Source organism: Chenopodium album, chromosome 8 (genome assembly GCF_948465745.1).
Source record: "Chenopodium album chromosome 8, dcCheAlbu1.1, whole genome shotgun sequence".
Lineage (NCBI taxonomy): Eukaryota > Viridiplantae > Streptophyta > Magnoliopsida > Caryophyllales > Amaranthaceae > Chenopodium > Chenopodium album.
The window spans coordinates 40,103,882-40,118,852 of NC_137841.1; the positions used below are offsets into that span (position 1 = coordinate 40,103,882).

General features: G+C 36.2%; 1 long non-coding RNA gene across 1 annotated transcript; it reads right to left on the reverse strand.

Moving 5' to 3' along the window:
• Positions 1-9,042: 9,042 nt before the first annotated feature.
• On the reverse strand, positions 9,043-14,203 carry LOC145556048 (uncharacterized). Its single transcript, XR_014091697.1, has 4 exons — positions 13,957-14,203; positions 13,732-13,852; positions 10,261-10,312; positions 9,043-9,616 (listed from the first exon to the last, which is right to left on the reverse strand). It is a non-coding gene; the product is annotated as an uncharacterized LOC145556048 (long non-coding RNA).
• Positions 14,204-14,971: the final 768 nt, after the last annotated feature.

Below are 14,971 nucleotides of genomic sequence, written 5' to 3' on the forward strand. Positions count from 1 at the left end.
AAATATTTTCAAAAACAGAAAGAAAAGATATTTTAATAAAAACATCCTCATCACTAGAATTTTTACACTTTCGCTTTATTCGATAATCAAATGACGTGAAAGGTATTCATCACTGGGTTTGGTTTTGGGGAGACACAAATGGGTGTCTACAGAAGCCCCCACTTTGACTGAGTTTGGAGAAACGTTAGTTTCGAAAACAAAAGTCAAAGTATCGATAGGGACGGAGAATGATTCAAAACGTTCTGCGGTCCTAAATCACTCTTGTAACGCCGATACCTGCAAACTAGCGTTAGTTAAACGGATAAAAGAGTTAAGAAACGCGTATCTACACCGTCGAGCACACGTCTCTGAAGTAACCGATTTGTTGCTGCTTTTTCTGTTTTGATGACTTCCTGCAAGTCAGAGAATGCCATCCTGTTTGAAGACTGCTACGCTTGCAACTTCCTCCAATTTCCGCCTTGATAATCTTCCGCAAGCCAGGCAACACTATCGAAGATTGCTTCGCTTGAAACGATTCTCTTCCGCTTTATGACCATCCTCCACATCTTAGGGAACACGATCAAAGACAACTTCGCTTGAAATTACCTTCAGTTGTTTGTGACAACTCTCCACAATCTAGGGAACGTCATCTTGCTGTTTCGATGTTCACTCGTCTCTGAACAAAGCGCTTCTTTTTTTTGGATATGTTCACGCGCCTCTGAAGAAAGAGCTTTTTTTTTTAATATGTCCACGCGTCTCTGAACAATAGAGCTTGAAAGGATTGTCCATGCGTCTCTGAACAAAAGAGCTTGAAAGGATTGTCCACGCGTCTCTGAACAAAAGAGCTTGAAAGGATTGTCCACGCGTCTCTTAACAAAAGAGCTTGAAAGGGTTGTCCACGCGTCTCTGAACAAAAGAGCTTGAATGTTTATTGCGATAATATTCCGAAGAAAAATTTCCGAAGACAAACGCTTGTCAATCTCTAAAGCTCGCTTGAACTTTGCTTCCGCTATGCCAGTACGTCGGCGGTTTGCTGCTTGTGAAACATTATGCCGGTGCCTCTGCTGTTTATGAATCAGTATGTCGATGTCTCTGTTATTTAGGAACCAGTACGTCGGTGTCTCTGCGATGAGCCAATGCTTAGGCGCTTTAAGCTAAGTGAGACGATCTTTCGTCAGGTCGATTACCTATTGCGATTGTTATCAAGCTGACTACTCGATCATGTCAAATTGCTTATAGGGGCTAATAGGCGTATCAAGGAACCCAAAATTTGCCGAAAGAGGTTGAAATAACCGCTTTGAGTGGTTGAGCTCTATCGCCGCTGCAATGCCTCTGGCGCCGCGATTTGGCTCTGTCGTCAGACGCTGGGATTTAGCGCCAGGCGCTGAAATCTGTTGCCAGACGCTAGATGTCGTCGTTTGGCGCTGGAGTCGGGTCTTCCCTATTCTGCTCTTGCTGTCGCTGTTGCTTGGTTTTGCTCCGAACTTTAAGCTTGGTCGTTTCCTTTCAACCAAATCCGCTCAAATCTTTTGTAAATTAAAGCTCTTCATCTCTAATTTACAGATCAATGTAACTCCTCCTATCTTGGAGGAATCTCTTGTATCATATTTGCGGTTTTTTCGAAAAAAAATCCGGGAATGTCCTCACTTGCTGGGATGCACCTGCATTTATATTTTTGACTATAGGACTTTGCTTATCTTTCTTTAGGGTTGACCTAAGGTTTAATGTTGCTTGACTCAACTCATTGACTTGACATGACTCAAGGTATAAACTTGACTCGCTGTGATTGACTCGAGGATGACTCGACTCAAAGTGGAAGGACATGTGTGACTCATGACTCGTGTGTGCATTTGTATTGTGATCGTGCGACTCAAAAATGCAAAAAAAAAAAACAAAAATTTTCCGTCATTTTTGTGGAGGGTACCGACTTTCTACCGAAAAAGAAAAACGCAAAAAAAAAAAGAATCGAAGTTTTCGAATGTATGTTGAATGAGTTTAGTCAAATGTTGTTTGATACTATCTCTCAAGGTGCAAGGATTAATCCATCCTAGGCTATCTCAATGGTTGACTCAATAATGAAAGTATTTGGGTAACTTAAGCACGGAGGCTAAGCACTTCACACTTCGATGCAATGATGATTATGATTGATGAGTGATGTTGATATGACAAGGCATGTTTCAACGTTGTGTTAAGATTCCATGACAAAGGGTTCCTAAGGGGAGGTATATTTGGTCATGTATCTGTGATGTGTGTGATAGTGACACTAAAGTTAGGCCGCAAGGGCTAAGTGTGTGGAATGATATTATTTTTTAAAAGAGTCAAATGGTGACTCTTAGGCTAGGTTAGTTTATGATGTAGGGATCAAGCCCCCAAGTATAGCTCTACATGAATAGGGATGAGCATTGGAGATCTCTTGATATGATCATGGTGTAAGTGTGTGAATTTGAATATGAATGCATGTTTATTACGGCCGCACCTCGATGTGAGGTTGCCTACGTATCCGTTAGGAATCAGGCCGAACGTAGCTCTAGCCGAACCTTGCACAAGTGTGTGTATACCTCAAAAAGGTCTTTTTAAGGGTTGTAACGTGGTTAGGCTAAAGGTTGTAGAAGAAAGGGATAAAGGCTCAAGACCCTCGATAAGCCCCCAAGGTGTGCAACCTTGCTTTTGAATCTTTATATTTTTATGCTTGAGGTTTCTCACTCTTTTTCTTATTTCTTTTTGCTTTAGCATTTATTTTATTTTTATAAGTGTGAGCAATCTCGATCATGCGGTCTATCACTCACTTGGCATTCATGTTTCTCAGGCACGGTACCGAGCACTCGATAAGAGACATGAGACGTGTTCGTATAAAAGATATTTTCATATCAAAGACATTGGAAAACTTACCCTTTTGTACACTTTTTATTTTTATTTTTTTGCTTATCTTATTTATTTTGATCTTTTGAAATCACTTAAGTTTTTGAGATTGCATAAGTTACACACCATCCCATCCCAAGGTCAGGTAGATGTGGGTTTTAAAAAATAAAAAATAAAAAAAATAAAGGTATATCATTAGACGAGGCTCAAAATGGTTTATGAAGAAAAAGATTGCATATTGAAGGGTGAAAGATGGTATGATATGGCTACAAGGGGGGTACCTTAAATCATTGGTATACCTTGTGCTTAATTCGACAATGATTTTTTTTTTTTTTTTTTTGTGCAATGCAATGCAATGATCATATGCAAGGAAATAAATGCTCATTTTATTAAAGGGGAAAAAGAATTAATCTACAAAATTAATCTAAGGGAAAAGAAAGGTGCCTATGCTAGACTTATTGGGGAGAGGAAAAAATGAAAAGAAACAGAAAAAAAAAAGTCATGAAATCTTGTCGTTACAGCTCACCTCTTGCCTTGTGTTCATCATCACTTGGTGTTCTTGCCGACTGGAGGTATTGGAAGCCTGTTATTGTCAATCAAATATTGGATTGCCTCCTTTGGCTTCCAACAGCTCTCGGTAGAATGACCCCTAACTTGATGGTACTTGCAGCGCACATTTGGATTCCAACTAGGCAATCTCCTCTCGAGCGGGGGATCTTGAAGAGGTCCAATAGGAGTAATGAGTCCCTTGACATGGAGTTGATCGAAAGCATCATCATAGCTAATTCCAATAGGGGTAAAATCCTTTTTTTGTTGCTTTATAAATCCTCGATTATCCATGGCTAAGATCTCATTAAGGTCGAAAGTACCAACACTGTTACTAAAGTAGGTGTTTTCGGAAGAAGAAGGATAGTCGTTCTTCTTCCCTTTACCGCCACTGTTACTATCGTTACTAATCTTGGCCTTCTTGTCGCGCGGAGGAATATGAAGGAGATTTGAATCAAGGAAGTCTTGAACACGATCCTTTAGGGCGATACACTTTTCGGTAGTGAGACCGCGACCTCTATGGTATCGACAATAGGAATTTGGATCCCAATTGGGAAAACTTTTTTCAGGTGGAAGGTCTTGATCGTGAAGACAGTCAAAAGCTTCATTGTAAGTCATTCCTATTGGTGTGTATTCTTCAATGGTCCGTTTTTCCCGTGGCTTAGGAGCATTGAGTTCTTCATTAAACCCTTGGCGAGAATTTTGTTCGATGGCCATTACCCGATTTGCTAATCCTTCTACCATATTCAAGAGCATGGCAACGACATCTTGCAATTTTCGAACATCCTCTTTTAGACTTGACGAGTCTTCCCTAGTATTATCTAAGAAAAAACTTTCATCCTCCTCAATTATGGCCACTTCATCGAGAGAAGTTATATAAGTTGTCTCGATCATGGGCTCTCCTACAAGTGTGATAAGAAGTGATGGATCGAAGGGTGTTTGATCTTCTTCAATGGCTAGAACCTCGGAAGTTTTATTGTCATCGATCAGATCTTGAATAGCTTCTTTGAGTTTCCAACACTCCTCAGTGTCGTGACCCTTTCCTTGGTGATATTTGCAGTGCTTATTAGGGTCCCACTTAGGTGGTCTTGCTTCTAGAACTGGATCTTTGATAGGCTTTATGGGCATGACTAGTCCTTTGTAATGTAGCTTCTCGAAAGCTGTTTCATAACTCATACCGAGTGGAGTAAACACTCTTTTTGACCTTTGGATTCGCGATTTAGAGGCGTTCGTAGCATGTACCTCATTAATGGGAGAGGAAGAAGAAGGATGGTCGTTCTTCTTTGCTCTCGCACTATTATCTTTCAGAAGGTCATCTTCAATGTCAATGCCTATATTATACACAGCCTTGAAAGTATTCAAATTGTGTTGATATTTTAAGTGCTTTGAATACTTCCGTTGGAGATTCTTGATAAACATCCTCACAGATTCTTTTTCGGTAGGAACCTTGACCATATTAGCATAAGTTTCCCTCCATTTGTTGAAGAAAAAAGTGAACCCTTCGTTTTCTTTTTGTTTTAACATCTCAAGTTGTCTGTGGTCTGTCTCGTCTTGGATGTTGCACTTATATCTATCTATGAAAGCGTTTGTTATCAATTCCCAAGAAGAGGTTTTTTCTTTGTCAAGGGAAAAGAGCCATTGTTGACAAACGTTCTCATGAGATAGAGAAAACAAAGAATGAAAGACTTTCTTATCAATCCCCTTAATATTTATTATAGTTTCAAAAGCTCTTAGATGAAAATAAGGGTTATCGGTTGCCTTGAATTTTGGGATGTCGTTGGCATTGAACTTATGCGAAAGAAGTTATTTATCCACCAAGACCCCTTGTGAACTAATGTCTTGAAATTTATAGTCACTAGATAGCTTGCTCAAGCTTTCTTGCATGAGGTTCATTTGTTGTTGCTTCACAGGGTCATCAATTTTGAGGGTTAAAGCCTTTAACACCTCAGTCACGTCAGTCAATAGACTCCTAAGTCCATTAACTTCCTCTTGAGTTGTCATTATCTTTTTAGCCTTCCTCTTTTGACAAATCGGTTTATCAAAAAGTAAGACTTGAATAAAGAGGTTATCCTTGATTAATCGCCCTTCTCTCCTCGACCAAGTACTGTGGAAAAGGAATTTGGGGATATTCATTGTTAATTGTTTGGTGATGATATGGAGAAAGCATATGGATGGGGAGATGTGGGAAATTAGGAATAGAATGTACCCCCAACTCGAACGACGGAAAAAACCGACTCATGCATGAACTTAAGACATGGTCATGGTGATATATATACTTAAAGTGTGTGCTAAGACTAGTAAGTGTAGGTGACATGTTGGGACTCTTGTGTAAGACCATGGGACTTAGTGCCTAAACTCAATTAATGACTTGACAAGGTATTATTGATAGTAAATTTAACTGAATTAATTAGCAAACTGGTTAATTAGACACTAGGTGATGACTCGATCAATAATCCGAGCTGTCGTCAAAACGGCAGGACTGGCGTCGCACTGTGTAGTGTAGCGCCAGACGACAGAGCGCTGTCGTCAGGCGCCACACTCCACAGAGTGGCGCTACAATTCAGACTTTGGCGCCAATGCTGGAGCTTCAATCTGAGACTGTTTTCGGTGTTATTAATCAACAGGGGTATGTCTAAAGTCGTACTAGGTCAATTTTTATTAAAAAAATTAGACTTTATTTACTCAAATTAATTAATTAATTAGGCAAATTTCTTTTAGTCATTAATTTATTTAATCTCAACACAAGTCAAACAAACAGTTAAGAAAAACATAGTATATGCACAACAAATAATGCACAATTAGTCAAGTAGGCACAATATGATGCAATGAGTTTGCAACCTAACTATGGCTCTAGTTCTCTAAAGTTTGGGATATGGTTTAGTCAATAGAGGGTCCATGGTTAATTGTCCGGATGCATCGCGCGGAAGCCTACCGTGAAGGGTTGGCGCGAGTGGATGGGACACCGCGAGTTTTAGAAAAAACTCACTTCCATGGTTTGGTGAATTCAACATTCTCGGATGTACCCTTTGTTGCTCAGAGCGTTCAATCAGGTAGATGGAGCATGAATTCGCAGAGGGTTATGTCCATATGTAGAACACGTATGGGTTTTAGAAAAGTGAGAAAAACACAATAAGGAAGTAGGATCGAGCAAACAATGCGAAAAACTGGTCGAAATTAGAACGCACATTTCTGGCTCGGTATTAGAAGAATCTGGCGCCAGCAAACAGAGATTGGCGCCAGGTTTTAGCTGTAGCGCCTAGCGACAAGCCTGTCATCTAGCGCTACAATTAAATGTCTGGCGCCAATACTCTGGTCGCTGATGCTAATTCCTACATGCTTCAGCAGCTTTCTGTGCTCGATAAAATTTTCCAGTTTCGCGCAGTGTTTTTTTTATCCTAGTTGTGAAAGATATTTCTCAAATTTTCTACGTGTAAAATCCTATGTTTTAACTCATTACGGATGGTCTTTCCAATGAGATCTTTTTTATGCATATGACAATAATGTTAATCAAAATTACGCACATGAAATACTTAGAACGTTTCGAGTCTCATCCACTCATTCTAAATCATTGCCGAAACAAATTCAAAATTAAAATAGAAATCCTCCCCACTGGAGTCGCAAAAAACTGTAGGGAATATTTCAAGCGTTAACCCCTAACTTGAACCCCCACTGTGATCATACACTAAAGTACGGTGGCGTCCGAAAGGGAAAAAGATAGAGCAAAAGAGTCGCTAACAAGTTTTTTTAGGAACTTGTAAACCGTTCACAGAGTGAAGGTTACACTCCTTAACGATCCAAGAGATCGTCAACTCCATAAGGTCTTGAACCAAATAGGGTTCGGGGATGAAGGTACTAATCCAACCTAAAAGAGATTGAACATGCCCTAATAATAGGCCTCTACTTTATTCTGATCGTATTCATGTGCGCTTTCTAACTAACATACAATCAATAGGATTAACCCTAAACCTGTTTATCTTTGTTGGTTGAATATTAATGCACAAAAAAAACTATTATTAGTGATCACTAGAATTATAATCAAATTAACCCTGAACAAAATTATTAATTATCTTATTAAGCATGATTACAAGTACAAATTCCCTTTAAACATGCATAAAAGGTGTGATCAAGCAATAACAATAAAATATAATCAAGCAGCATAATAATCATCAAAAATTATTACACTCAATAATCATGTTAAAGCATAATAATACTAGCAAGATCCTAGGCATAACACTAAGAAGATTAATAATAAAACCTAGCATGTCACTAAACATAAAAAATCAAACCTTTAACCCTAACATGATACTAACATGAATATAAGGAAAGAAAATAGGAAACATCACAGAAATCATAATAAACATATTTGATATTATAACTTTTACCCTAAACATGATATTAGAAATCATTGTTGTCATTCAAAACATCAAATTAAGGAAAGCATCCTAACATGATACTAGGAATCATAATAACAACATAGACATGATTTCTAAGAACTATAAAATCAATAAATCAATTAAAGCACTTACTTGGATGCCTCGTATCTCTTTCTAATAACAAAATACACGCGTTAGTAACTTCAAGGAAAATAATAAACAAACAATTAAATTAAATAATTGAAAAAGAGATTTGGGACCAAACCCTGAGAAATTAAAACATTTCACGTCTAGGGCGAAGGCAACTTCGAATATGGCTAGGTGTCTCTAGTGTATGAGGAATTTTGTTTGTAAAAAAGCAAGTCTTAGAAAGAGAGAGAGAATCAAGAATTTCTTGATGAGAATTGGTGATATTTTATGATTTAAAACAGAATTTATAGAGAAAATCAGCCAAAAAGATAGAAAAAACGAATCAGAGTTTCGACGAGAATAAAACTCGACCGCAGCGTCAAACACGCGCGTGGCGCCAAACGCTAGACTCTAGCGCCAGACGCCAGGATTGGCGCCAGACGCTAGGCGAGGCGCCAGGCGCTGGAAAACATTTTTTGCGGATTTTGTTTTTATCATATCTTTTGATCCAGAAATCCAAATTAGTCATATAATATATCGTTGGAAAGCTCTTGAAGTCTACTTTCCAACCCAATTAGAATCAGATAAAAATCTTTTGTAGATAAAAAGATATGGACAAAATAGTGGGAAGGGTGTCAGTTTTGGATAGAGTTTCATGTCTCATTCATATCTTTTTCGTTATAACTCAGATTTAATATTATAATATATCATTGGAAAGATAATTTCAAGACCTATCCAACCATATAAGATTTGGATAAATATTATGAGGCACGAAAATAAAATCAGAATATATTCCACTTCGTACAAAACAAGGATTCTCAAAAAAAATAGTTTTATTCAATTTCAAACTCTTTAAAACATAATTATCAATTCTAACTCCATTAGGATTTAATAGAACCTTCTAGAGTATTCTAAAAGACTATAATCAATTCTAATAGATTTAGGAATGATAATTAATAATATGCCCTCCTCTAGATCATTGGGCTGCATATAAAAATCAAATCGGGCCCAGTTTAGTATTTTGGCCATAATTTCCTCATTATTCATCGGAATTGGGCTTATAATATATCGTTGGAAAGGTCTTTTCAAACCCCATCCAACTACACCATTATTGGACTCTTATCATGGACCAAACTAAAATGGAATGCACGTTTTTCATAAATAAGGTAAGAAAAGAAATATTTTCAAAAACAGAAAGAAGAGATATTTTAATAAAAACATCCTCATCACTAGAATTTTCACACTTTCGCTTTATTCGATAATCAAATGACGTGAAAGGTATTCATCACTGGGTTTGGTTTTGGGGAGACACAAATGGGTGTCTACACCGGCATGACACAAAAACCCTAGAAAGTGCCTCAAACATCAATTGAAGTAGGGGCATTTGATAGGTGCAAATCCCTACTGCCTAACCAGAAACAATACAGGACTAACACCATTTTACACATATATTTTTGATAGCACATATATGGTCGAAGCATAGCATGCTATGCTTCAGACACAAACTTGGAATAGTGCCGAGGACTTAGAACCATGGCAAATTCGTCAATGCATTCAACACTAAGATCTTGAAGGCAAAGAGAAAACAAAATCTCTCTATCATTAAAATTGGGAGGCAAATCAATACCAACCTCGTTAATTTTATGAAACCACCATACCACAACCATCCCGTTTCCTTTCACATCTTCATACATATCATCCAAGTAGGCTAGAAGTACAAACTGATTAACCTATTAATAAAGATTATAGAATAATGTTAAACTTTGCAGATATGAATAAAAACAAGAATGTGAAATATCCAAGCAGATAACATAAATAAATCTCACTATGACAGCTTTCACTCCATTACAATAGAAAGCTTTATAGTGCATTCTCTTCTTTTTGCATATCCATTGGGAAACTAACCATTGTAACTCTTTGGTATGATGACCTAGATTCTTTAGTTGGATGGCCTTGACAATATATATATATATATATATATATATATATATATATAAACCCTAGTAAAAATTCAAACATTAAACCACTTACGACATCATAAGTAACTAAAAAGTCTCAAGATAGGTACCTTAATTGTTTCTATATCCACTTAACTAGGGAGTGACAGAAGTTTGTGATTCTGTAATCAATCGTCAGATAAATTACAATTAACATTGATTTGAATAAGACAACATTCACAATAGTTAAAAGAGAAGAGAAAACATCACACCAAACCAAATAAAGCTACTCTATCCTAACAAGTGATTACTGAAACACAGCATTTATCTGAGAGCTACATACCAAAAACAAGAGGCTATATTTAGCAGCAAAATACACAAATGCAGTTTTGATGTAGGAGGAGAGGCAGGAAAAAAAAAAACATTTAGATCATAACCTATAAATGATGAGGGCATGAGGATGCCAATGCTCTCAACCAGCTCTTAATCCTGCAGCCAGATCATAATAAGCTATTATTAAGCGCAAGTCAAGGGCTTACATAATAAGGAAGCAACTTTTAAATAACACCTTAAAACGGCAACACAAAAGATAATGGAAACATTCAAGGAGGGAATTACTGAACAAATTGAAGATAACACATAAAACCATCCTTAAATCTGTAATAACTTAACTGCAATACCAGATCACAAACAAAAAGAACTTGAACCTCCTAAAAAATAGCTCTAAACTTCAAAACAAATATTAACAGGATTTCCAATTCAATCAACTCGATAAGCAATCATACAACTCAAAGGAATAAAAACATCAGGATTTTTAATCAATTAAACTCAATATTTGCTAAGCCAATTAAAAGAATAGAACCAACAGGAATCCATATCAATCAAGCCGAGATAAAGTATCCCAATATAAAAGGATAGAATCAATAAGTTTCCAATGAAAATAACTTGAGAGTGCAACCATTCAAAAGAATAAACCACCAGGAATCATAAAAACTGAACTCAATAAGCAATCAACAAATTCATAAAAATAAAATATTAAGATAAAAAAACCGACAAGATTATAATCTAACAATCTAAAAAAAAATCAAAAACACCATAATCACATATACCCACCAACAAACATATAACCATTTAAACAATGAAAATAATACTTTGTATAGTATATCACAAAAATAATAACAGATCAATTGAAATAATTATCGCATATAATTCAATTCAATTCTAATAAACGCTCCTGACAAACATTTTAACTATAAGATCTGATACCTCATCCCCCAAATCTATCTATTCCTTAAAAAAAAATTACTCCTAATTCTTAATTCTTAAACATTCTCTGAGGAAAATGTAATACTTCAATTTTTTTTTTTTTTTTTTTGAGGCAATACTTCATATTAATTTGTTGAAAATAAAAAGGGAAATCTTAGAGATAAGATAAGGGCCAAAAAAATAAAGGATTCAATACCTCAGCATAAAAAATTCAACACGGAAATCCCTTTATTCAGCTCACCTCTCTAGTCTAAAATCAAGGCAAAAGATTCAATCTTTAGCAAATTTACACTGCATTTTTAGGGGAAATAAAATATTAATAAGCATCTTCAAAAGACATGTATTAGGACCCTTGTAAACTTCGTTAAAAGGTTTTCATTATACTGCTTCGCATAACCTACAATTATTCCCTTTAAGTCTAATATAGCAGTGCTTCAAAAAAAAAAAAAAGTCCAATATAGCAGTAAACATTAATGCAAAAACGAGTGTACCTTAGATACTTAAAGGTGTTAGAAAGATTTTTCATTTAAAATATCAACACTATTACATATTGTTCAAAAAATTAGTGTAATAAAACTGCACTGTCTACTATTAGTTCCTCATACATAGTTAAACTATTTTATAATGGCCTCTCTGTCAATTTGTTTACATGAAGCCCATCTCTAATCAGGTTCTGTTTTTCAAGTGATTATTTAAGGTTTATATTCATGGGGCCATGGCTGAGATGCAAAGAAAAGGTTTTCGGCCACTGGAGAGGGAGAATAGCTATAATGTCTTTCTCAACGACATCTACCACAATAGACAAACATGAATTTTAATATTATACTAAAAAATGCAGACATTAAAGAAATGCCCATTAGAAGATTCAATATGTTAATATGCTTCTCTGTCCATTGTCCAAAAATTTATATGCCTCTCTCCCCATCCAATATATTTACAGTCTATTTCACTTCTCAAAACCTTTTAATCAAGGATTTCTCAACTTTCATATAGATTGTTATAAAGAGCTTTATGTTAGTGTCAACATCATCAAGTTATTAAGGAACTATTGAGGTAGACAGTCTATATGCCCTTGTTGATATTAGGACACTAGCCGTGATATTTTCCTTGCTTACTAATTCTTAAAAGTCAGACGCACATAAGCATGCAAAATTCAATTGAATTTCGTTCATCTTTTCTCCCAAAATTTGAAGTTTTCGATGATTAATTTAAAAGTTTAAGAATAATAAACATTCAAATAAGTTATATGAGCTCACTTAGATTCAGTACGATCACTCTAAGAGAAAATCAGAACTGTTCAAACAAGGCTGTCAAGATATACTTCCTAATTATGATAGAACAAAAGCTGGAATTTTGATAAGAAATCTTTACTTTAGAAAATTTTTTGGAGTCTATTAATTTGTACTGAGAAAACACTGCTTATTCAGAATATAGGTTTCAGTTTGTCAAGACCTCCAGTTAAGACAAAAGAATCTCTTTCAGTAGCTGAAGGAGACTGCTCCCGTTTATGCTCTGCCTGTGCAGCAACTTTTGCATCATCTTCTTTCAGTCTAATCCTTGCAGCATGGCGATTAGGGCACGAGGAATCGAGGATCCTCCCCCTTGGTCCCAAGAATCCCAACTGCACCAAGGAGGTCATCCAAAGCGCTGAAATGGGAATCATGACCACCAGTAACATCCCTCATATACAACCGATAACCAGCATTCTCCCTTTCTAAGGCTACTTTGTCTAAAGTATCCCGCAAGATCAAAAACCCATAAGTGAGTAGACTAGCATAAATGCAAAATATGTTATTTTTGAAATTGTCCAGCAATGATCTTGTAAGAGCCACAATTCAACAATCTCTTTTGAAAAGCAGCCAAAAATAGAAACAACAACATAAAAACCCCCAAGAAGATTAACTACTGTCAATAGAATTAAACTCTATAATTTCCTACCACCACTGAGCTAAGAAATTAATCAATAGCATGAGGAAAATGAAACAGCCTGCAATTATAGTTCCTTACTGCCTCAAATTCCAATCGAAATAGGGGCAAATGATCGGTGCAAATTCCAACTATCAACAGCTTGAGGGAACTAAAAAAGGCTGCAATTATAGGATAGTTCCTAACTGCCTCAAACTTTAATTGAAGTAGGGGCAAATGATCGGTGCAAATTCCTACTGCCTAACCAGAAACAATACGAGGACTGACACCATTTTACACACTATCGCACCCCTAAACACTCAGCAAAAGGACCTAATAACTTATTCTACGTTGACAGGAACAAATATTAACAATTTTATCAGTCCTAAAACATACAACATATCAATAACTACAAATCAACATCTACAAGAGCAACTGCATTTTCATAAAAACAATCAAAAGACATAATCAATCATTCAATACAAAATTCTAAACAATTCATCTCACATTAATTAAACTATAAAACTAGCAGGAAAATCTGAAACACAAACAGTTTAAAATGTGAAAAAGCTCCAACAAGAACAGTAGTAAACAAACGATCCCTAATAACAGGTTTATGCCTCAGTGATATTCTAACTGCACTCAGAAATCAAAATAAATATATAAAATAACCAAAATTAAAATCAACAAAAACGCAGAAAAAATCATAAAAATTAGATGAAAAAAGAGGGAATTACTGAGAGCAAGATCTCTAAAACGCTTGTGAAGAGGAAATCGCACTAAGTAATAGCGCAATTTAAATTCTTCTGCAAAATTGAGCTCGGATCCCTAATCGGCTAATCCTTCTTCCCTTCTCACCTAATCAACTCCAAACAATAAAAAAAAATCTAAATGAAATCGCAAAAGCTCAAAAAATAAATAAGAACTAAATCAAAACAAAAATCGAAAAAAGGGGAAATTACCAAAAACGGCTACGCACCATTAGCGAAGCTCTCTAATGAGAACTTCGTGGAGTTTGGTGTAGAACTGTACACAAGAGAGCGGCGATTTGACTTCAATACTTAGGGGTTAGCAGAACAAGAGATAATTAGGCGGTGAAATTGGAGGTGAAAATGAAGGGAGGTTCACCAATGGCTGTAGGAGAGAGAAAACGGAGGTAAGGAGAGTAAAGTTAGGTAAATTCGCCATTGAAGGAGAGAGAGAGAGAGAGAGAGGGGACTAACGAAGCGAGGAGATGAAAAACGAAGTTAGGGTTATTTGTAACATCTAGGAGTAACTTATTTGTATCGGGCAAATAATGTAGGTTACAAACACAAAATTATTTGTATCGGACAACTAGTGTCCGTTACGAATAATGCACTTTTTTTTGTAACGGCCTAACGGGCATTATTTTGCTTGTTACCAATAATATTTTCTGTACCATTAGGCTGTTTTATTGTAACGGACCGTTACTTTTCCCGTTACAAATAGGTTCTTTGTAACTGGAAAATTACTGCCCGTTACAAATAGGGTGTTACAAATGACATTTTTTTCAACTAGTAAAATAAAGGTGTGCTTGTACGAACTTATCACGGTCAGGTGACATTCGTTTCGACCTAATTGTGTCATGACCATCAAGTCTCCCTTCATGTCGAGAAGTAGTGTAGACACCCATTTGTGTCTCCCCAAAACCAAATCCGGTGATGAGTACCTTTCACGTCGAATCATAATCGAATGATGTGAAAGTGTGGAAAGTCTAGTGTTGCGGATAGTTTTAATTTCTTTTCTTTTCTCACTGTTTTTGAAAACCTATTTTAAGAAAATAGTCAATCTAGTTTTGTTGGTCAATGTTATGGGTCCAATAGTAGTGTAGTTGGATAGGGCTCAAAAAGAGTTTTCCAACGATATATTATAAGCCCAATTCCGATGAATATTGAGGAAGTTATGGCCAAATTACTAAACTGGGCCCGGTTTGAACCTTATATGCGGCCCAATGAT